The sequence below is a fragment of the Vulpes vulpes genome, chromosome 7, assembly GCF_048418805.1.
Source record: "Vulpes vulpes isolate BD-2025 chromosome 7, VulVul3, whole genome shotgun sequence".
Lineage (NCBI taxonomy): Eukaryota > Metazoa > Chordata > Mammalia > Carnivora > Canidae > Vulpes > Vulpes vulpes.
This window is the reverse complement of record NC_132786.1, coordinates 16,195,407-16,220,516: the sequence shown is the minus strand read 5'-3', so window position 1 is coordinate 16,220,516 and position 25,110 is coordinate 16,195,407. Positions and strand designations below refer to the sequence as shown.

At 48.8% G+C, this 25,110-nt stretch overlaps 1 protein-coding gene and 1 pseudogene across 1 annotated transcript in view; both read right to left on the bottom strand.

Moving 5' to 3' along the window:
* Window positions 1-25,110, bottom strand: part of LOC140599525 (uncharacterized) — a 476,056-nt gene that overhangs the window by 100,090 nt on the left and 350,856 nt on the right. Inside the window, exons 10-11 of the mRNA XM_072762680.1 lie at window positions 21,891-21,967; window positions 13,056-13,132 (exon numbers count right to left, since the gene is read on the bottom strand). The gene's annotated coding sequence lies outside the window, so the exon portion shown is untranslated. The remainder of the gene's footprint in view (window positions 1-13,055; window positions 13,133-21,890; window positions 21,968-25,110) is intronic.
* Window positions 7,282-11,094, bottom strand: LOC140599636 (integrator complex subunit 4 pseudogene; annotated as a pseudogene).

Genomic DNA, 25,110 nt, shown 5'->3' with positions numbered 1-25,110 from the left:
CACCCCAACATTTCTATCTACCTGTATCCATCCATTTGCTTATGACTGAAACCAGGCAGCCATATCTCTTTCTACATCTAACCCATGATCGTTCTAATTTAAAATATACTTTACATCCATCTTATTATTTTCTTCTCTATAGTCAGCACCCAGGTCACATTTGTATGTCCCACTGTCATCTCTCACTAGAACTAATATCTTTGCATTCTGGGTGGCCTTCCAACTTGTAACTCAAGTCTTTCAATTTTTTTAAAGACGACTTTTATCACTTTGAGAGAGAGCATGAGAGAGAGTGCATGAGTCGGGGCGGGGAGGGGCAGAGGGAGAGGAAGAAGCAGACGCCCCAGTGGGCAGGGATCCTGACGCAGGGCGGATCCCAGGACCCTGGGGTCCTGACCTGAGCCAAAAGGCAAAGGCTCAACCGACTGAGCCCCCCACACACAACAGGTGTCCCTAACTCTGTTCTTTTCTGAATCATTCCCAAACTCACAACAGGTAGCCTAATAGTGCAAAGCCCCAAACATCATTATGTTGTTACTTTGCTTATTAGTTCTCTTCAAAATCTTCTCCTTGCACCTTGGATGAAATCAAAACCCTCTGAGCCAATAAAGCCTGGTGTGATCTAGTCCATGCTGACTTCTTTAGTCACATCTAATGCTGCTCTCCTATCTATTAATTATGTTCCACCTGCCCTGACCATTTTTCAATCTTTCTCAATTTTGGAGACTCCCATCAACATTTTTTTTTACATTCTTCAACATCTCAATTGCTATTAAGATTTCCTATGTAGGAACTGAGCCTTACAATGTTCATCAGATATGTTACTTCTTTAACGAGGTCGTCCCTGAACCTCCAATTTAAGCTACTTCTCTCCATTATGATATTTTATGGTACATTGTCATTTTCTTTCATAGCACCTTTCCCAATTTTCTTGGAGGCACTTGTTTGTATGAATATTTCTAAAGTGACTGTCCTCTGGATAGGCCGTGGGCACGCTCCGTGGGTACAAGAGACTTTTGCTTTCTACTGTATGGCAATGGCTGGTACAGGGACTGGCACATCGTTGGCACTCAATATATCTGTCCAAGGAGTGAGTGGAAATTCTGTATCTTATAGTTTATTTGTTCAATTATTCAATAAGCTATTATCTTGTGTAAAGCACGGTCTTCACCTCATTGGGTAGAGCAGAGACAGAAAGATGCAAAAGTTCCTGCTCTGGTGAAGCTTTTAGAGTGGGAAACCAGTAATTAGCAACGAATACAAAACATCACATCGCATTTTAGAAAGAGACGTGTAGCAAAGAAAAATGGAGCAGGACAACGGAAATGAGGGGTGCCAGGGAGATGGGATTTACAGTTAGAATAAATGATCAATGTAGGCCTTCATGAACAGTTTACCTCTGGGAACAGACTTGAAGCAAGAGAAGGCTTTCTGAGAGAAATTCGAGATAAAGAATTTTCTAGGTGAGGGAACGGGCTAGAATGAGTCCAAGAGTGGGCACTTGTATGGGTTTCTGAGAAACAGTAAAGGAAGACACAGAGTGGTCAGGAAGGCAGACATAGAGGTTGTGATAAAGGAGACAAGGAAGGGCAGACAGATCACGTAGGCCTTCTGACCACCATCCTCACTTTGGCTTTTACAGTGACTGAGCTGGGTGAGCCTTCAAATGGTATCAGAAGAGTTATAGGATCTTACTTTTGCTTTAAGTGGATCGAGATGGCTGCTCCGTGTAGAATCTTACAGCGGGGCATGGGGAAAGGCAGGAAAACCCCACAAAAGGCTTCTGAAGAATTCAGGCAAGAGAAGATGGTCTCTTGAATTGGGATCTAGCAGTGGAGATAATAGAAAACAGCTGGATTCTGGATCTATATTGAAGGTCAAGATAAAAGGTATTTTGCTGATGCACTGGATGGGGGTTTGAAAGACAGCAAGGAATTAAAGACACGTCTGAGGTCTGGAGGCTGAGTAACTGGGAAGACAGCTTTGCAGTCAAGTCATAGGGGTGAAGAAAACAGATGAGTGTGTTCGGGGGGAGTTGGTGAGATCATGTTTCTTTGCAGAAACTGGAGGAGAGGTTACATGAGTAGTTGGATATACAATTCAGTGGGAGAATGACAAATGTGGGATGTGTCCACCTACAAACAGCACGGAAAGCAGGACAGGAGAGGATATCACTCCAGACTCGAACCCCACCCCGGAGTGACTGTAAACAGAAAGGACTAATTGCCATGCACCACACCTCGAGCAAAGCCTCATGCCCTTGTGTTTGGGTCGCATTCAGGGGGCCTTACTCCTCAACTTACCAGGATGATGGGAAATATTTCAATCTGACACATAATAAGCATGAGGCATAAGTAGGTAGCCATTTAGGACACATCCCTCATCGTCAGACTCTTCATTGTGAAACAAATAAATTAAATTTCTTCTATCAGGTAACATTTTTATTATCATGTACATTTTCTACCTGCTAAGAAAGAAAGCAATGTGCCAATATTTTGTGGTTTAAGGAAGTGTCTACAGGAATACCATACGCTGTGACGATGGCTAGAGTGCCTCACAGATCCTACTTTCATGCACTGCACACGCCTCCCAGGCACAACTGTACAATCTACATTTGAGAAAATATAGCATTTGAATAACAAGAGACCACTACGATAAACCGAGCCCATAAGGCTTATTATAAACATCTTCTAAATATAAATTGCTCTTCGAATTCTATCCTGTAGGAGGAATAGAGTTTTTCATGCAAACCAAATAACGTCATAAAGCCGCTGACAGACACATAAAACCCTAATAGGAACTTAGGTTTTAGTGATCTCTAAATTATTACCCAGAAATACAGTCTGGATCCTAATAACTAATTCACTCCAGAAACATTCACCGCGAGCCTCATGTGGTTTCCGACACGCTCTGACGCAGGCGCGGATGACACAGCGAGGTGCAAAACACATCAGGCGTCTGCCCCCATCCACAGGGTTTGGTCTTCCTCGGGGGGTGGAAGAGACAATGACTGAATAAATCTGTAACATGTCACAAGGTGGTGAGCGCCACAAAGAGCGGGCACGCAGGGCAGGGGACCCGGGGCGGGGTGGCTCTCCTGTAAGTCATGCGCTCAGCAGTTTCCAACGCGATTGTACTGTATGAGACTCTTTGACCACCATCTACTATTCAAGCACACGTAACAGAACAAAGGCCCCGTGGAGTGAGGACAGGTGACCCAGCTTGGAAAGGGCAAGCGTGGAAAGAGACACCAGGTCTTCTAAATTGCCCTCAGAGATCTTTTCCTGCTAATGCAGAAGAGAGGGGCAGCATTCCTGTTCTGCAGACTAGGAGTAGGAGAGAGAAAAAAAGAGGTCATTAGCCTTAGGGACAACTGCTGATGGCTGTCTAACGATCACAGTTTAGTAAGTGGGAGATATATACATAAAAGGTAAGAGTACAGTTGTTCCTTGAACAACATGTGTTTGCATCCGTGGGTCCACTTCTTTATACAGTACAGCACCATACATGTCTTTACTCCCATGATTTTCTTTTTTTAAAGATTTAGTTAGTTATTTAAGAGAGAATGAGAAAGAGTGTGTACACAAGTTGGAGGGGCAGAGGGAGAGAATTCCAAGTAGACTCACTGCTGAGCATGAATCCCGATGCAGGGCTTCATCCAGAGACCATGAGATCATGACCTGAGCCAAAACCAAGAGTCAGGCACTTAACTGACGGCATCGCCCAGGCGCCCAATGACTGCACCACCCAGGCGCCCCGCTTCCTTATGATTTAAATAACATTCTCTTTTCCCCAGCTCACTTCATTGTAAAATACATATTAGTCTACTGTTTATATCATCGGTAAGGTTCCAATCAACAGTGGGCTACTAGTAACAGTCCAGTTTTGGCAGAATCAAAAATCGTACATGGATTTTCAGCTGTGCTGGGGGATGCTGTCGAGACCCCTAATCCCCACGTTGTGGGGAGGTCAGCTATATTCTAATGAATTTGTAGTTCTTCACGGAACTACACTTTCCAAATTAGTCGCTTCTACAAAAACCTGAAGCAGAGAATACAGTGTTCACTGAAACCACTGCTCCAGTAACTAAATTTGAGCTACTGTTGATGAAATTGAGTACTGTATATTTCCTGTTATGAGAGTATCTCGTCGCACGCATGCACACACACCCTCCCTACAGAGCCTTGTGTGGGCTCTTTGTTTTCCACTCGATGCCAGAGAAGCTTCCCTGTTTTATCCACAAAGTTCACATTTCCAAAGCCAAACAACAGCACTGCACACATGGACTAGTGGTAAAAGGAGCGAGGTATGTCTCTGTCCAGTTAGACCAGAGGAGTGGCAAACATTGTTGCCGCCAAAACCAACGGAAAACCCAATTACAAATATGATGGTCACAAAAGACACTTCCCTACAAAACAAAAGTGGCACATCCTGTTGTCTTGTCAAAACTCTCTATGGCCCCAACCAATCGAGAGCTTCCAGCTTTCCTGCACATATATTGCATCCCTTATGTTTGTCATCTCAGATACAAGACTATTCTTTTCTGCAGCTCAGGTTTTGATTTTTTGGTAACTTCTTCTAACACTTTCGAAGGTTTTGTTGTATTGATTTCTTCAAAGAATATCAACACCTTCTAGCTAAGGATCTCCTACAAATGACTGTGTTGTCTTTACTTCAAATAATTAATAAACTTCCTTTGTACTTAAGAGTCATTAGGCACGCGCATGCACACACACACACACACACACACACACGAGTCATGAGGCACCATGACAACCCACTGGTTAGTTCTCAACATTTTGCAATTCAGATCACTAGTCAGCTTTCTTCCTGGTCTTCAGACCTGCTTCAATAAAACAGGTAAGTATAAAAACAACTTTCATCAGTGGAAAATCCCATAGGAGTTCAGTATTGTTGCACTCTAATGGATACATGGAAGCAAATGTGTCTTTCTAGAAACCAATGACTTTATGACTATAAAAGATACAGCACCTGTAAATTGAGGAGCTTATTCCTCAAAAACATAGCTGATAAAAAAAGTCAGTGCATACATCCAAAAAAGCCTTAAATAATAAGGGAGGAAAATAAGTAAAACATGTTAAAAAGATGGTCAAATGAGACAGGCATCCTGCCTCTCAGGATGGTTTCCTTATCTTTTATTGCATTTTATAAATGTCATAAAATAATGATGATTTTTTATTGGAGTTCAGTTTGCCAACATACAGCATAACACCCAGCGGCTCATCCCATCAAGTGGCCCCCTCAATGCTCATTACCCAGTCACCCCACACCCCCAGCCCACCTCCTTTTCTTCCACCCCTTGTTCGTTTTCCAGAGTGAGGAGTCTCTCACGTTCTGTCTCCCTTTCTGATATTTCCCACTCATTTGTTCTCCTTTCCCCTTTCTTCCTTTTCACTATTTTTATATGCCCCAAATGAATGAGACATTACAATGTTTGTCCTTCTCCGATTGACTTACTTCACACAGCGTAATACATCCAGAACCAAATGATGACTATTATAAAGGAGAAAAAACCACTTTTTTAAAATTAAGAGGTATCACACTGGGAGAATCCTTTCAATGACTGGGGAAAATATACGGTCACACAATACAATTTGCGGACAGCAGACACATACAGTGCATGTTGTCAACTTTCTCCATCATTAACCACATAACAAAGCTCTTTTAAAAGTACAAGGGGAGGCTACGGAAGGAGTTGCTACCACCTGTATTCCTGTTTGCAGTTTCTTCCTCATGTTTGTCAAGACAGAAAGAAGCATTTTTTTTCTTTTCTTTCTTTTAAGTCTTTAGTTAAAAAAAAAAACCAAAAGGGCAAACGGATAGGATTTTCAACTTTTGGTGACAGTCATGGAAATCTGGAGACTCATGAGTTCTAAGACTAGGGGTTCTGAACTGAAATTAAGATTTCAAGGATTACAGTTAAAGTCTCAGAGCGAAAGACATGAGGCTGAGTATTTTTCAACGAAAGCCCAAAGAGAAAAACAGAGGCTGACGACAGAGAAGAGCTGTGACATAAACCACAGATGATGTCGGAATTGTGATTTCTGTTAAATCTTGCCATGTGTGCATGGATGTACGTACAGATACACACACATAGATCTCCGACAGTTCTTGTTCCTCAACGGTTATGCTCAAGGTTTGGTGGGGGGACCATCATTCTTTGTCTTGGCATATTTTGCTTACTTTTTGCTACGAAAAGACATAGAAAATGAAGTATAAAGATAATTTACAGATTTCAACTGTAAAAGAAAATATCAGGTTTTTAGTCCATAAAATCCAGACACCGACTGATAAAGCATCATCCTAGGAGGATCATCACTAGAAAAGTCCAATGGGACACACGGAAAAACGTCACGTTATCTACTTCCAAAGACAAAATTATTTTCACACTTTCTAGAGGTATTCTATATTTAATGTTGACGCCTGATGGAAAGGTCTGAAGTACTACAAGCGCTCAGACATTGTAGAAAAGGATGTGGTACTGCCACGTCTAGATCAATTCTATCTAAATAAGTGCTATTTTATGGTGTTAGTTATTACTGTATATAAAACTTGAAGACCAAGATTCTTTGGACATATTCTTACAGTTTCCCCAAATGTGTAAGATGGAAACAGGACTTTTTTGAGCATTCATTTTTTTCCCGCCTGATTCACTAGCACCTCTCAAAAATAAGCTCTAGGGAATCATGAAGTCCATTCGATAATTTCCTACTAAACACCCTAAATTACATAGAAGACCGCCATGTTGATATAGATCTACTCAGATTGTCAAGGAATTATTTAACTTACATTATGAGCAGCTACATTTACCAGTGCTTCCAGTCTGGGACCTCATTTCTAAGTGTGTGAGTTGGTTCTCCTGTTTCCATAATAACCAATTTAACAATCAGCTTGGCAGTCAACTGCTTTAGAGTTAGTTTCATTAATGTTAGCTCTCTTCTCCTTAATACATGAATCGACTGATACTGTGGGACTACTTATTTTTCTAATATACTCGTAAAAGGGCTCTGAATTCAAGGTAACAAATCTTCTGGAAGAATTAGCTCAGGCTCTTTTGTTTAAACTCAAACTTTTCCTTGTAGAACTTCAATGTATATGTTAGAATTTTCTTCCAATACTTTAGGACTCACTTAAACTTCTAGTCCGAATACGACGATTTCCTTTCGTTGCTGCAGGGGATCTGAAATGCAACAAAGTTATGAGCTAGAAGTTTTTCAGTTTTTCAAATGTCAGTAAAAACAAAAAAAAAAAAAAGGAAGAAAGAAAGAAAGAAACAATTAAGAAATTCCAGGAATTAAATTGGAATACAAAGTGGTCTTCATTTCACAGGACTCCCTCTATCGTTAATCCTCACGAGAATGAACACAGAAAGGAAGCTACTCCCTTACTGGATAATGAAAATCGTGATATTTGGAATGCTTTTTCCAAATCAAAAAGCTCTCGAAACTAGTTCTTTCTCTCTCCTCTTTCCTGGTTTTGAGTAAAAGACCCTTCTTAGTAGATGATCTGGTACCTAACGAGCACTGCTGGTTGGCTGCACACACACGTACAACAACATGAACCCAACAAGTAGAACCAAACGTCACTCTCCTTACACGGCGTTTGTCGTTTCTAATGGCTGAGTAATATTCCATTGTATCATAGACCACAGCTTCTTTTGTTGTTGTTGTTGTTTTCTCAACTTTAAAGAGGTGTGGGGGGTGGAGTCAGGGAAGGAAGAGGTGTGGACTTGAAGGTTTTTGATTTTTTAATGCAAAGTAATTTATTTTGCGTTTGATACCAGGTGAGACGATAAAGGTGATGGTGCTCATGCCCATACGCCGGCTCCAGGTGAAGTGCTCTAGGCTTCGGGCTCACTCTGCTACCTGAGAAGGTCTGTCTCAGCTTCAGCTCTACACAATGCTTGTGACTCAGCGCCTTGCGGGTTTGGGCAGTATGTAAACTTTCACAGACTTGCTGAAGGGGATGGTGCCCTCGATGCTGGTTTCCACCTGGGGTGACACTTTGCCACCTTCAATCCAGGGGGATTTTGGAATGCGGGAATTGGAGTTGTGGGCCAGTAGCAGCCTCACTTCCACCTGGCATGGTTCTGTCCAGGCAGTATGGGAGAGGTACACCTGAGTGATAAGCCGGTGGCGCCCTGGGCCAGGATTCCGCAAGTCTGCCAGCTTAGGATGAATCCTCTGAGCCTGGCCATCTGGATAGAAGACCTGGACCTTCACAGCACTCTCAGGGGCCTGCACATGTTCCAGGGTCGCATCGACATCCAGGGCCACAACCAATCCAGATGTAAACCGCAAAGGGTTGTCTGACTCGCCTGCTGGCTCAATGATGGTGGCTGAAGTGTGTGGATCTGCTCTGGAAGGGGGAGGTGCAAGAAGGTACTCTGCCTCAGCATGGTCTGTAGAATTTTGACCCCTTCCACAGGTTTGGATGTCATGAGTCGGGGCATAAGGTCAACACGTTTCTCCACAAAGCTGTCCTGTAAGTGGGGACAAATCAGCAATAAAACACCTCTGAAAAAAGTCCACTTCCTGTAAAAAGTTTTCACACATCGCATATAAGGGGTCAACTCCTCAAGTAGTCCGTGCTGTTACTATAAGTTGCAAGGCTTTGGCCTGCAGCCTCATGTGATGTATAATCACCACCTGTTTCTTCTCCAGACCACTGTACATCAACTCCATTTTGTAGGTCTCTTCCATGATCTGTTTTGCTGCTGCGGAGGCCAAGTCACTCTGCTTCAAATATAAAGGGGCAGCCACATTCCACAGCTTTCCTTGCAAGGCCTCGATGAGCAGAAGCTGATACCGAAGATAGGTAGCCGAGAAGTCAGCAACTCCTGCTAGTTCAGACTGAAGTTCTCCAAGTCTTTGCAGATCCCGGATGGTGAACTCCAGCAGCTTCTGGGTTCCCTGAGGGTCCCGGTGCTCTGAAGACTGTACACCCTTTCAGGGCTCTGCTGCAGGAACTGATGGGATGGGTCCTCATGGGGCGCAATACCGGGAGAAACGGCCGATGACACTAGTTTTCCACCTGGTAACCTTAAGGCAGGAACAAGATGAGAAAGACTGTCGTGGAGGGAGGAATAATGCCTGAAGGTATCATCTGAGAACAGTGCCGGCATTGTTGGACAGATTGTAGCAGCATTAAAAATACAAACCAAAACTGCAATGTAAGCTGGGTCATCCATGTCTGGTTCAGCTGTGTCAAAAAATGGATGGGTGCTCAGGAGCTCTGGCACCAAGGAAAGCACCAGGGTTGCATGCAGACTTCCCAGAAACTTCAAGCACTTCCATATAGAGTCCCTATCAGTAGGGTACTTGGTTAAATTTTTCAGCAGCTCCGCCAGTGCAAGATGAATCCCTTCTTTAGTCAAAACATTAGTACAGCATAAAAGTTCGTGAAGAGCCAGCCTCTCGAATATCTCTGGACGAATCCTCTAACACAGCCAGGACACGGTCAAGCTGATCCTCTCGGAGAGTGATATTATTAGAAATTTTTCTCAGGCCGTGTATGGACTGCAGACGTACTTCCTCAATTTCATCATTAAACATGTCAACCGGGAAATCAGGGCGGCACTTCTCCGCAAAAGAAGGTGAAGATTGGGCCAGCATGCAGAGAGCCTCCACGGCAGCAATGCGGACCTCATACATCTCATCTTCCAATCCATGAAAAAAGGCTCCACAAGCTCCTGACTCAATCAAGTTCACAGCTCCTGTATCTATTTCTTCTTTGGGAGCATCACCTACCCACTTTCTGCCACTGGAAAACTCTCCTGACCTGTAAAGTTCCTTGGCACGTTCATGTGCAGTGCATTTTCTCCTGAGATCTGACATGAGCTTCTTGTCGAGCGTCTGCTCCAAGAAATGAGAACTGACTTGTTCCATTGAGCCCAATAGCTTTGCAGCCTGAACTCGAACCACCCAGGAGCCATCACGGACCATGGGACAAATTTTTCCAAATGCTCATCAACTAAGCGAATTTCTTCATTACAAGAAGTAATGGGGACAATGCTTTCAGGATAGAGCTGACTGACAACCCAGATAAGTTGGACTGCAGCACTGCGCACTTGTCCATAGTCATCAGACAACAATTTACAGGCCTGCTTATAAATTGCTTGGTGTAATTTCACTCCTCTTTCATGAAGCTGCAATATGGCTTTTATAGCCACTGTTCTGACACGTGGGTCTTGGTCACTGAAGTAATCCCCTATAATCTTCTGGACATCTCTGACAGCTAGGCCATCTCCATCTTTTGTCACACTTGTCTCCAAAGAGCCAAGATTGCCAAGTCATTGCAGGCACTTATTTCTTACACCATGAGACGTATCTGTGAGGTACTTGCAGGCTACATCAACTAATCCCATCTGGATAGCTTGATTCTCTGGGAGTTTGGTGCCAATTGCAAGCAAGGTGTCCAACAGTTGAGCAAGGACTTGATGAGACTTTTCATTCTGCAGGATGTTAATGGCATCATCCATAATGCAGTCTGGTGAAAATCCTGCAGTCTTTGATAATAAACCCAACAATGATGCAATTTTGAGTCTCACAGATGGATCATTCTCCTTGTAATAATGTTCCAAGAGAATCCTGACTACTCCTTCCACACTTTCTGCTTCAACAGGCTTTCTGGAAAACTGGAGTAGATACTGCAAAGCATCCATTGGGGAGGGAGCTTTACACAGATCTACGAGGAGTGCTGCAGATCTCCTTGGTTTTGTCAATCACAGTTTCTTGGTTGCAATTTCCTCCTGTTGTTGCTGGACCACCTCAGTGAAGTCCTCGTACACTCATTTCTTTAGGTGAGCCGCCATGACTGCCCGCCACACCACAGCTTCTTGATCCATCATCTTTCGATGGACACCGAGGCTCCTTCCAGTTTGCCTACTGTGGACATTGCTGCTATAAACATTGGGGTGCAGCTGTCCCGGGCATTATGCTGAGTGAAAACAGTCAATCGGAGAAGGACTGACATTATGTGGTCTCATTCATTTGGGAAATATAAAAATTAGTGAAAGGGAATAAAGGCAAAGCAGAGAAAATGAGTGAAAGTATCAGTGAGGGTGACAAAACAGGAGACACCTAATTCTGGGAAATAAACAAGGGGTAGTGGAAGGGGAAGTGGGGGGGGGTGACTGGGTGATGGGCAATGAAGGAGGCACTTGGCGGGATGAGCACTGGGTGTTGTGGGATATGTGGACAAACTGAATTCCAATAAAAAATTAAAAATTCAAAACAAAGAAAAGGGCTTATTTAAAATAAGCAAACATAAAACAACACCGGGGAAATCTTCAGGGTTCTAAGGAATGTAATTGTTTTTCAAAAGATATCCGAATGATATAATCAGGAACACCACAAGTACAGAAGGAAAAGCTGCCGGAGGCATCGATATGAACAATTTCACTAATACATCAAATGCCATAGATCGTTATGAGAAAGATTTAAATGCATCAGTAAATAAGAATTTTTAAGCCATGGACTCAGTTATTTTTTTAACATAAGGAAATATGCAATAATGTATTTGAAATGTGAAAAAGTACCTGTTCCCACGGCCACCCTGGAGGAAGAGCACGCCAAGGGGCATGCTATCGGGATCCCCCACATGATGGAGCAGCCACCTGACTCAGTGGAACAACCGACTTCGGCCACTGAGCAACATCCTTAACGAAATCAAGAGCCCGCCAGAACTACAACAAGGGGGCGAGCTGAAGCTTATGGGCCTGAGCAGTTCGAGCCGGGCATGGCAGTTGGTGCTGAGTGCTTGGCCCGAGCCGAGATGCCAGCTGCTGAGGCCAAGACAATTTACATGGCAGTCACACCTCTGATTCACTGTCCCGACCTGGAGGAGCCACCTGCACACTTGGCCACCCTGCAAGAAGAGCTACCCCGGGCACCCACTATCAATGCCCCTGGCATGCCTTGCCAAAGGAGTCACCTGCCTCAGTGCAGCAACCAGCTTCGGCCCCTGAACAACATCATGAACCATGTCAGCACCCACCCCGGCTCCGAAGGTGGGGCTTAATGAAGCGTCTGGGCTTGAGGTGATCGAGCTGGGCAGGGCTGTCGGTCCTGAGTGCTTGGCCAGAGCGCAGATGCCAGCTGAGGAGTCGAAGCCAATGCACGAGGTGGTCACACCTATGATTCACTCTCCCCACAAGGAGGACCCACCTGCAATCTTGGCCACCCTCGCGGTAGATGATGTCCCGGCGCATGCTATCAGGGTCCGCCACATGCCAGTGCGGCCACCCAGATCAGTGGAGCAACTAGTGTCCGCCCCTGTGCAATATCCTGAACCACCACAACAACCGGCCCCAGCTCCTACCTCGCAGCCTTTTAAGCTTCAGGGCCAGAGGTGATCGAGCTGGTCACGGCTCGAGCCGAGAAGCCAGGCTGCTGAGACCAAACCAATGCACGTGGTGGTAACACCTCTGACTCACTGTGCCGACATGCAAGAGCTACCTGTACCCGTGGCCACCCTGGAGGAAGAGCACGCCCAGGTGCATGCTTTCGGGTTCCTGCACATGCCGGACCTGCCACCTACCTCAGTGGAGCGAACGACTTTGGCCACTGAGCCACATCCTGAACCCAATCAAGAGCCTGCCACAGAGACTACAGTGAGGCCAGCTGAAGCTTCTGGAGACGGAATACTTCCAAACTCGTTCTATGAGGCCACCATCACCTTATGTCCAAAAGCAGAAGAAGACCCCACCGCACCAAAAAGGAGAGTTATAAACCGATGTCCCCAATGAACACGGATGCAAAAGTTCTCAACAAGAAACGAGCCAATAGGGATCCCTGGGTGGCGCAGCGGTTTGGCGCCTGCCTTTGGCCCAGGGCGCGATCCTGGAGACCCGGGATCGAATCCCACGTCGGACTCCCAGTGCATGGAGCCTGCTTCTCCCTCTGCCTGTGTCTCTGCCTCTCTCTCTCTCTCTCTCTCTCTCTCTCTGTGTGACTATCATAAATAAATTTAAAAAAATTTAAAAAAAAGATACGAGCCAATAGGATCCAACAGTACATTGAGAAGTTACTCACGGTGACCAGGTGGCATTTATCCCTGGGACGCAAGGCTGGGTCTACACTCGTCAAACACTCTATGTGACTGATCAGATCTGCAAGAGAAATAACGAGAACCAGGTGATCCTCTCAATAGATCCAGAGAAAGCATTTGAAAAAATACGGCATCCATTCCTGATCCAAACGCTTCAGAGTATAGGGATAGAGGGAACGTTCCTCAGCATCTTCAAAGCCGTCTATGAAAAGCCCACAGAAAATTATCATTCCCAAGGGGGAAACACTGGGAGCCTTTCCCCAAAGAAGATGAGGAAGGAGACATGGATGTCCACTCTCACCACTGCTATTCAACATAACACTAGACATCCGTAGCCTCAGCAATCAGGCAACAAAAAGAACTAAAAGGCATTCAAATCGGCCTAGAACAAGTCAAACTCTCCCTCTTCGCAGATGACATGATACCGGACACCTAGAAAACCCAAAAGACTCCACCCCAAGACTGCTAGAACTCATACAGCAAATTCGGCAGTGTGGCAGAGTACAAAATCAATGCCCAGAAGTCAGTGGCCTTTCTAGACGCTAACGATGAGACTGAAGAAAGAGAAATTAAGGAGTCGACCCCATTTACGATGGCACCCAAAAGCATGAGCTACCTAGGAATAAACCTAACGAAAGAGGTAAAGGATCTCAACCCGAAAAACGACAGAACACGTCTGAAAGAGACTGAGGAAGACAAAGAGATGGCTAACTATTCCATGCTCATGGATCCGGAGAATGAATATTGGGAAAACGTCAATGTGGGCAATTTACACAATTAACGCAATCCCTATCAAAAATACCACGGACTCTCTTCAGAGAGCTGGAACAGATCATCGGAAGATTTGTGTGGAATCAGAAAGGACCCTGAATGGCCACGGGAATAGTAGCCAAGAAAACCACAGCGGGGGGCAGCACAATGCCGGATTTCGGGTTGCGCTGCAAAGCTGTGCTCACCAAGACAGTGTGGTACAGGCACAAAAACAGACACAGCCACCAATGGAACAGAAGAGGAATCCAGAAGTGGACCCTCAACTCGTCTGGTCAAGACCATATATTCGACCAAGCCTGAGAGACCATCCACTGGAAAAAAGACAAGTCTCCTCCATAAATGCCACTGGAAACGCTGGACAGCCACATGCAGAGGAGGGAAACTGGACCACTGTCTCACACAGTGAGACAAAGATAAACACAAAGATAAACTCAAAATGGATGAAAGATCTAAATGTGAGAGGAGATTCCATCAAAACCCTGGGGGAGAACACAGGCAACGCCCATCCAAAAGTTGGCCACAGCAACTTCTTGCAAGATACACCCATGAAGGCCAGAGAAACAAAAGGAAAGATGAACTACTGGGACTTCACCAGGATGAGAAACTTCCGCACAGCCAAAGAGACACTCAACAAAACCAAAAGACCATCTCCAGAATGGGAGAAGCTTTGTGCAATTGACCCTTCAGATAAAGGGCCAGCATCCAAGATCTTGAAAGAACCTATTCAGCTCCACAGCAGAGAAACCAACCATCCAATCCGGAAATGGGCAAAAGACACCAATGGAAACGGCACAGAGCAAGACACAAACGTGGCCGACAAGCCCATGAGAAAGTGCCCACATCACTGTATTTCCATCAGGCAAATACAGATCAAAGCCACAACGAGATCCCACCTCACAGCGGTGAGAATGGGCAGCACTGGCCAGACAGGAAACACCAAACGTTGGACAGGATGCGCAGAAAGGGGAACGCTTCAAAATTCAACAGTGTCGGAGGGAGCCGTACTCACCTGATAGGGACCAAGGCGGGGGGCGGGCTCCCGGCCAGGCTGGGGCGCTCAGGAGGCACCTCAGAGCAGGGAGGAAGAGCCAGGCCCTTGGGGGGGCTCCCGGGGCCCAGCAGCCCAGGCCCTCAAGCCGCCGCCCCAAGGCCGTGCCCTGAAGGTGGACGGTTCCTGCACCCTAAGCCCTCTGAGCGCGCACGCATGGGTTCCGTGGCACCGGAGGAGGCCCCACCGCCACCCCCTCCACCAACAGGTCCCGCACCCCCTCCCCCCCTCCCCCCACCCCCCCCCCCCCCCGCGCAGCCCTCTGCCCCGCACCCTGGCGTACCTCGCCATGGGGGCGCCTCCGTGCGGCCCCCAAGGCCCGCTGTCCCCCGCGAGGTCCCTCCCAGGCACCCGCCGCGCCACACGCGAGGGCCAGATGCTTCTCGCACAGCCACCCCGGGGCCCCTCACGCCTCCCGGGGCCCACGCCGACCTGCGCACCATGGCCGAGGCCTGCAGAGACGCTGCCGGGAGCCCGCAGCGCCGGGAACCACCGGCCTGGAGCGGCGGCAGGGCAGCGCAACCTCCTGCCACGGGGACGGCTGGGTCGGGTCCATCTGGTCCAGTTGGGTCGCCACGCCCTGGCCCCCCTCAGGCCATGCTCCGGGTCAGGTGCTGGGGCAAGCTCCGGCCACGCCCCGGCCACGCCCTGGCCAAGCCCCCAGCCAAGCCCCCCCACACAGCAGCCGGCCCTCCCTGGAGCCTAGAGGGGACCAGAGACCGCCTCTGCCTCCCCCCCGCTAGTCTGGTCGGGGCACCGGGGTCCGAGGCCTTGCGCCCCCGGCTCAGTCCCGAGAGACTCCTGCTCAGGGAGGCACGAAGCCTCTCTCTGGCTCTGTGTCTCCCTCCCTGTCCCTCCGACCTGGTCTCTGTCTCTCCCTCCCGGTCTGGGGTCTGGCCCTGTCTCTCTCCCACTCCCCTCCACCCCTGTCTGTCTCTCTCTCTCCCTCCCAGTCTTTCTTCTCTCATTCCCTATCTTGGCCTGTCCCTGTCTCTGTGTCTACCTCCTTGTCTCTCGGTCTCTCACTTGTCTCCCTCCCTGTCTCATTCTCTCCATCCCATCTCTGTCTCAGTCTCTCCTCCCTCCCTGTCTCTGACTCTCCCTCCCTGTCTCAGTCTCCCCTCCTGTCTCTGGGTCTCCCTCCCTGCACCGTGGTCTCTCCCCTCTGTCCCATCTCTCCCTCCCTGTCTCTTGGTCTGTCTGTCCCTCCCTCCCTGTCTCTGGATCCCTCCATCCCTGTCCTGTGTCTCTGCCCCTGTCTCGATCTCTCACCCCCCTCTTCTCAGTCGCTCCTCCCTGTCTCCATCTCTCTCTCCCTCCCTGTCTCCCCGCCCATCTCTATCTATCTCTCCCTCCCTGTCTGGGGGCTCCCTCCCTGTCTCTATCCATCCCTCCACTTCTGTCTACCCTTCCCTGCCTCGGTCTGTCCCTCCCTGTCTGTGTGTCTCCATCCCTGTCTCTGTCTATCCCTCCCTGGCTCTCTCACCCTGGCTCTCGGTCTCTCCCTCACTGTGTCTCGGTCTCCCTCCCTGGCTCTGGCTCTCATTCCCTGTCTCACGGTCTCTCCCTCCCTGTCTCTGGGTCTGTCCCTCCCTGTCTCTCTGTCTCTCCCTCCCTGTCTCTGTGTCTCCCTCCCTCTCTATCTCTCCCACACTGTCTAGATCTCACTCTCCTTGTCTCTGTGTCTTCCTCTCTGTGTCTTGGTCTCTCCCTTCCTGTCTCTCGGCGCCTCCCTACCTGTTTCCCTGCCTCTCCCTCCCTGTCTTTCAGTCTCTCCCTCACCGTCTCTGTCTCTCCGTCCCTGTCTCTCTGACTCTCCTTCCCTGTGTCTGTGTCTGTCTCTCCACGCCGCCCCATCTCGGTCTCTCCTCCCCGTCTGGCTCTGTCCCTCCCTCTCTCTGACTCTTGCTCCCTGTCTCGCCACCTCTCCCTCCCTGTGTGTGTCTCTGTCTCTCTCCCCGTCTCTATCTCTCCGCCAGTCTCTCTGTGTCTCCCTCCGTGCCTCTCGCTCCCTGTCTCTCGGTCTCTCCCTCCCTGTCTCATTCTCTCTCCATCCTGTCTCTGTGTCCCTCACTGTGTCACGGTCTCCCTCCCCGTCTCTGGGTCTCTCTGTCTCTCTCTATCTTCCTCACTGTCTCTCAGTGTGTCCCTCCCTGGCTCATGGATTCTACTTCTGTGTCTGTCCCTCCCTCCCTCCCTCCTTCAGTCTCCCCGCCTTGTCTCGGTCTCTCCCATGCTGTCTCTCTGTCTCTCACTCGCTGTGTCTCCCCCATCCCTATCTCTCCCTCCCTGTCTGTGTCCCCCTCCCAGAAAATCCTCTCAAGAGATGCACAGGAAGCATTTGACAAAATACGGCATCCATTCCTGATCCAAACGCTTCAGAGTGTAGGGACAGAGAGAACGTTCCTCAGCAACTCCAAAGCCATCGACGGAAAGGAAAGCCCGCGGCAAATAATCATCCTCAATGCGGAAACACTGGGAGCCTTTCCCGTAGATTGGGAACGAGACAGGGACTTCCACCCTCACCACGGCTACTCAACATACAGCTAGACGTCACAGCCTCAGCAATCAGGCCACAAAAAGAAACAAAAGGCATTCAAATCCACAAAGAAGTAGACAAACTCTCCCTCTTCGCTGAAAACATGATGTCCTACCTGGAAAACGCAAAAGACTCCACCCCAAGATTGCCAGAACTCAAACAGCAGCAAAATCGGCGGCGTGGCAGGATACCAAATCAATGCCCAGAAATCACTGGCCTCTCCCTACGCCAACGATGAGACTGAAGAAAGAGAAATGAAGGAGTCGGTCCCAGTGACAATTGCACCCAAAAGCATGAGATACCTAGGAATACACCTAACCAGAGAGGTAAAGGATCCCTACCCAAAAAACTACAGAGCACGTCTGAAAGAAATTGAGGAAGACACAAAGTGATGGAAAACAATTCCAAGCTCCTGGATTGGAAGAATTCATATATTGGGAAAATGTCCACGTGACCCAGGGCAATTTACACATGGAACGCAATCCCTATCATCAGAAATACCACGGGCTCTCTTCAGAGAGCTGGAACAAATCATCGGAAGATTAGTGTGTGGAATCATCAGAAAAGACCCCGAATGCCCAGGGCAATATGAGAAAAGAAAACCACAGCTGGCGGCATCACAATGCCGGACTTCAGGTCGTGCTACAAAGCTGTGCTCATCAAGACAGTGTGGTACTGGCACAAAAACAGACACACAGGTCAATGGCACAGAAGAGACAAATCCAGAAGTGGACCCTCAACTCTACCGTCAAGACCGTACATTCGACGAAGCACGAAAGACCATCCACTGGAAAAAACACAGTCTCTTCAGTAAAGGCTGCTGGGCATGTTGGACAGCCACACACAGAGGAATGAAACTGGACCATTCTCTCACACCACCGTACACAAAGAGAAACTCAAAATGGATGAAAGATCTAAATGTGAGACAGGAAGCCATCAAACTCCTAGGGGAGAACACAGGCAACGCCCTTCTTGAACTTGGCCACAGCAACTTCTTGCAAGACACATCCATGAAGGCCAGGGAAACAGAGCCAAAATGAATCACTGGGACTTCATCAAGATGAGGAGCTTCCACACAGCAAAAGAAACGCTCAACAAAACTAAAAGACAAACCTCCAGAATGGAAGAAGATATGTGCAAATGACCCGTCCGATAAAGGGCCAGTTATCCAAGATCTCTAAAGAACTTTTTCAACTCAACAGCAGAGAAACCAAGAGTGCCACCCTGAAAGGGGCAAAAGACACCAACAGAAACGTCACACAGGAAGACACAGACGTGGCCAACAAGCACACGAGACGATGCTCCGCACGCCGGCCATCAGGGAAATAGCAAAAGCACAATGAGATACCACCTCACACCTGTGAGAATGGGGAACAAGAACCAGACAGGACACAACAAATGTTGGAGAGGATGTGGAGAAAGGGGAATGCTTTCAAAATTCAAAAGTTTCAGAAATCGCCATACTCATCTGATATGGACGAAGGGGGGGGGCGGGCGTGCTCCTGGCGAGCCTGGGGAGCTTGGGAATGGGGAAAGGGGGGAAGTGGGGCGGGGGCTGAAGGGGCAAGGGGGGGAAGGTGAGCAGGGGCGGAGGGGGGGGGAGGGGAGAGGAGGAAGAGCCAAGGGCCTTGGGGGCGCTCCTGGGGCCCAGCCACCCAGGCCCTCAAGCCACCGCCCCAAGGCCGTGCCCTGAAGGTGGATGGTGCCTGCATCCAAACCCCTCTGAGCGTGCCCCGATGGGCTTGGCACCCTCTCTGAGCCCCGGTGGAGGGGCCCCACACCCTCTCTGAGTTGTCCGGAGGAGACCTGACCCGTAGGAGGCCCCACCACCAGCCCCCTCCGCGAACAGGTCCCACCACTCCCCCACCGCGCAGCCCGTTGTCTCCCAGTCTCTCCCTCCCTGTCTCTGGGTCTCCCCTCCCTGTCTCTCTGTCTCTACCTCCCTGTCTCTGGGTCTCCCTCCCTCTCTGTCTCTCCCATGCTGTCTAGATATCACTATCCTTGTCTCCGTGTCTCCCTCTCTGTGTCTCGGTCTCTCCCTCCCAGTCTCTCGGCGTCTCCCTACCTGTTTCCCTGCCTCTCCCTCCCTGTCTTTCAGTCTCTGCCTCAACGTCTCTGTCTCTCCGTCCCTGTCTCTCTGATTTTCCTTCCCTATCTCTGTGTCTGTCTCTGCTCGCCGCCCAATCTCGGCCGCCCCCCCCCGCCCCGTCTCCTTCTCTCCCTCCCTCTCTCTGACTCTTGCTCCGTATCTCACAGGCTCTCCCTCCCTGCGTCTCTGTCTCTCCTTGCGTCTCTATCTCTCCGCCAGTCTCTGTGTGTCTCCCTTTGGGTCTCCCGGTCTCTCACGCCCTGTCTCGTTCTCTCCATCCTGTCTCTGTGTCCCCCTCACTGTGTCTTGGTCTCCCTCCCTGTCTCTCTGTCTCTTCCTCCCTGTCTCTTGGTGTCTCCCTCTCTGTCTCTGTCTCTCCCTCCCTGTCTCTCTGACTCTCCTTCCATGTCTGGCTCTCTTCCTCCCTCCCTCAGTCTCCCTCCTTGTCTCGGTCGCTCCCTCGCCATCTCGCTGTTTCTCCCTCCCCTCCCCTATCTCTCCCTCCCTGTCTGTGTCCACCTCCCTGTGTCTGTCCGTCCCTCCGGTTCTCTGTCTCTCCTTCCCTCTCCATGTCAATCAAAGAAAGGATGACAACCGTAGAATTCTCTCAATAGATGCAGAAAAAGCATTTGACCAAACAGACCATCCTTTCCTCATGAAAACCTTCCACCTGGTACGGATACCGGGAACAAACCTCAATTCTCATAAAACCCATCTACAAAAGACCCAGAGGGAATGTCCTCTTCATTGGGAAAATCCTGGAGCTTTTAACTTAAGGTCAGGAACACGACAGGGTGTCCACCCTCAACCCTGTCCTTGGGCACAGTAGTAGCGGTCCTAGCTTTCGCAGTGACATTCCGAAACAGAAAGAAAAGGCATCCCGATGGGCAAAGAAGTCAAACTCTCACTCTTCACAGAGGACATGACACTCTACGTGGAAAACCTCAAACAGTCACTAGATCGTACCTAAAGGATCTATCCAACAAGACGACCTAACAATCGTGGGTATCTGTGCCCCGAATGTGGGAGCTGCCACGGATACCAATCAGTTGCGAAGCAAAGTTAAGACGTACTTAGATAATAATACACTTTTACTTGGGAGACACGAACACGGTGCTTTCTAGGATTGATAGATCTTCCAGGCACAGCATCTCCAAAGAAACAAGGGCACTAAAGGATACATCGGACCAGATGGATCTCACAGATGTTTACAAAACTTTACATCCAAATGCAACTGAATTCACATTCTTCTCAGTGCACGTGGAACTTTGTCCAGAAGAGACCATATACTGGGTCACAAATCAGGTCGTGACCGATACCAAAAGACTGGGATCGTCCCCTGCGTATTTTCAGACCATAATGCTCTGAAACTAGAACTCAACCACAAGAAGAAGTTTGCAAGGATTTCAAACACGTGCAGGTTAAGGACCATCCTGCTAAAAGACGAAAGAAAGGGTCAACCAGGACATTAGAGAAGAATTAAAAAGATTCACAAAAACCAACAAGAATGAAGATACAACCAACCTGTTCCAAATCTTTGGGATAAGGCAAAAGCGGTCCCACATAGGGGAAATACATCCCAATGCAAGCGTCCATCCAAACACTGGAAAGAACTCAAATACAAAAGCTAACCTTGCACCTAAAGGAGCTGGAGAAGGAACGACAAATGAAACCTTCACCCAGCAGAAGTCGACGGTTAATAAGAATTCGAGCAGAACTCAATGAAATAGAGAGCAGAGGAATTGGGGAAACACATCCACAACACCAGGAGGTGGATCTTTGAAAGAACCAATAAGAGAGAGAGAAACCATTAAGCCAGCCTTATGAAAAAAAAAGAGAGAGAGAAAAGACTCCAATGAATAAAATCATGAATGAGAAAGTAGAGATCACCACCACCACCAAGGAAATACAAACGATCTTAAAAACTCATCCTGAGCAGCTATACGCCAATAAATTGGGCAATCGAGAAGAAACGGACCCATTTCCGGAAAACCACAAACTACTGAAACCGGAACAGGAAGACACAGAAAACCCGAACACCCAATATCCAGGGAGGAAACTGAAGCAGTCATCGTCAAAGACCTCCCGAGACACAAAAGCCCAGGGCCAGATGCCTTCCCTGGGAAATGCTATCAAAAGTCTAAAGAAGAAACCGTACCTATTTCGACCTAAGCGGTTCCGAAAGATAGACAAGAGATGGAATACTTCCAAACTCGTTCTTGGAGGCCAGCATCACCTTAAGTCCAAAAGCAGACAAAGACCCAACCAACGAAGGAGAGTTACAGACCCACAGACCTCACGAACACGGATGCAGACATTCTCCACAAGATACGAGCCAACAGGATCCAATGGTACATTGAGAAGTTACTCACCGTGACCAGGTGGCATTTATCCCCGGGACGCAAGGCTGGTTCAACACTCGGCAAGCACTCCGTGTGACTGATCAGATCTGCAAGAGAAAAAACAAGAACCAGATGATCCTCTCAAGAGACAGAGAAAGCATTTGACAAAATCCATTCCTGATCCAAACGCTTCAGAGTATAGAGACAGAGGGAAAGTCCCTCAGCATCTTCAAAGCCACCTATGACAAGCCCCTGGCAAATTATCATTCCCAATGGGGAGACACTGGGAGCCTTTCCCCAAAGACCAGGCACGAGACGGGGATGTCCACTCTCACCGCTACTATTCTCAACATAGTACGAGACGTCACGGCCTCAGCAATCAGGCAACAAAAAGAAATAAAAGGCATTCAAACCCGCAAAGGGGAAGTCAAACTCTCCCTCTTCGCAGATGACATGATACCGTACCTAGAAAACCCAAAAGACTCCACCCCAAGATTGCTGGAACTCCTACAGCAAGTTCGGCAGTGTGGCGGGATACAAACTCAGGGCCCAGAAACCAGTGGCCTTTCTGTACGTGAACAATGAGACCGAGGAAAGGGACATCGAGGAAGGGGCCAATCCCATTTATACAACCACAGCACCCAAAAAAAAGCATGAGCTACGTAGAAAGAAACCTAACCAAAGGGGTAAAGGATCTCTACCCGAAACATTGCAGAACACGTCTGAAAGAAACTGAGGAAGACACAAAGAGATGGAAAAAGGTTCCATGCTCCTGGGTTGGAAGAATTAATATTGGGGAAAATGTCAACGTGACCCAGGGCAATTTACACAACTAGTGCAAAATCTGTCAGAAATACCACGGACTCTCTTCAGAGAGCTGCAACAAATCATCTGAAGACTTGTGTGGAATCAGAAAAGACCCCAAACAGCCACGGGAATAGTAGCCAATAAACCCACTGCGGGGGGGGGGGGCAGCACAATGCCCGATTTCAGGGTGTGCCACAAAGCTGTGACCATCAAGACGGTGTGGTACTGGCACAAAAACGGACACATGGATCAATGGAACAGAGGAGAGCATCCAGATGTGGACCCTCAACTCTACGGGCAACTAATATTCGGCCAGGCAGGAAAGACCATCCACGGGGGAATAAAAGACAGTCTCTTCGATAAAGGCTGCTGGGAACACTGGACAGCCACGTGCAGAGGAATGACACTGGACCATTCCTCTCATGCCAAACACAAGGATAAACTCAAAATGGAGGAAGGATCTAAATGTGAGACAAGATTCCATCAAAACCCTCCGGGAGAACACAGGCAACAACACCCTTCTTGAACTGGGCCACAGCAACTTCTTGCAAATTACATCAGCCACGAAGGCCAGGGAAACAAGAGCGAAATGGAACGTCGGGACGTCATGAAGAGGAGCTGTTTCTGCACAGCCAAAGAAAAACTCAACAAAACTGAAAGACAACCTCCAGACTGGGAGAAGATAGGTGCAAACGACCCTTCGGATAAAGGGCCAGCATCCGAGATCTCGAAAGAACCTATTCAACTCCACAGCAGAGAAACCAACCATCCAATCCGGAAATGGGCAAAAGACACCAATGGAAACGGCACAGAGCAAGACACAGACGTGGCCGACAAGCCCATGAGAAAGTGCCCACATCACTGCATTTGCATCAGGGAAATACAGATCAAAGCCACAACGAGATCCCACCTCACAGCGGTGAGAATGGGCAGCACTGGCCAGACAGGAAACACCAAACGCTGGACAGGATGCGCAAATAGGGGAACGCTTCAAAATTCAACAGTGTCAGAGGGAGCTGTACTCACCTGATAGGGACCAAGGCGGGGGGCGGGCTCCCGGCCAGGCTGGGGCGCTCAGGAGGCACCTGAGAGCGGGGAGGAAGAGCCAGGGCCTTGGGGGGGCTCCCGGGGCCCAGCAGCCCAGGCCCTCAAGCCGCCGCCCCAAGGCCGTGCCCTGAGGGTGGACGGTGCCTGCACCCTAAGCCCTCTGAGCGCGCACGCATGGGTTCCGCGGCACCCTCCCTGAGCCCCGGGGGAGGGGCCCCGCACCCTCCCTGAACCGCCCGGAGGAGGCCCCACCGCCACCCCCTCTGCCAACAGGTCCCGCCCCGCCTCCCCCGAGGCCTGCGGTCCCCCCCGCGCGGTCCCTCCCAGACACTCGCTGCGCCACACGCAAGGGCCAGATGCCTCTGGCACAGCCACCCCGGGGCCCCTCACGCCTCCCGGGGCCCACGCCGACCTGCGCGCCGGGGCCGAGGCCTGCAGAGCCGCTGCCGGGAGCCCGCAGCGCCAGGAACCGCGGGCCTGGAGCGGCGGCGCAGCAGCACAACCTCCTGCCACAGGGATGGTCGGGGCGGGGCGGGGCGGGGCGGGTGGCCCCATCAAGGCCCAGCTCCCCCCGTGGCCACGCCCTGGCCCCCTTCAAATCAAGCTCGGGGTCAGGTGCTGGGCAGGCTCCTGGCCGCGCCCCCTGCACAGAGGCCCGCCCTCCGGGGAGCCAGGAGGGGCCCCCTAGGTCTGTTGGCCATCTGCATATCTTTTTTTTTTTTTATTTATTCATGAGAGACACACAGAGAGAGAGGCAGTGACACAGGCAGAGGGAGAAGCAAGCTCCATGCGGGGAGCCCGAAGTGGGACTCGATCCGGAGTCTCCAGGATCATACCCTGGGCACTAAGCTGCTGAGCTACTGGAGCTGCCCCATCTGTATATCTTTCTTTGAAGAGTGTCTATTCAGGTCCCATGCCCATTTTTTAATTGGATTATTTTTGGGGGTGTTTTAGTATTGAGTTGTATAAGCTCTTTATACTTTTAGAATATTATTTGTATATAATTTTTTATTATTGTTTATATTATTTATATATTTAATTATTTTTAATTATTATAAATTATATATTATTTATATATTTAATTATATATTTAAAGGAGAAGAAATGAGTGGGAAATATCAGAACGGGAGACAGAACATGAAAGACTCCTAACTCTGGGAAACGAACTAGGGGTGGTGGAAGGGGGGAAGGGCGGGGGGTGGGGGGCACTGAGTGACTGGGTGGCGGGCACTGAGGGCAGCACTTGACGGGATAAGCACTGGGTGTTATTCTGTATATTGGCAAACAGAACACCAATAAAAAATAAATTTATTATTTAAATAAATTAAATTAAATTAAATATAATAGATTTGAGACTGAAAAAATAAAAACATAAAAAAAAGAAATGTTGAAAAGG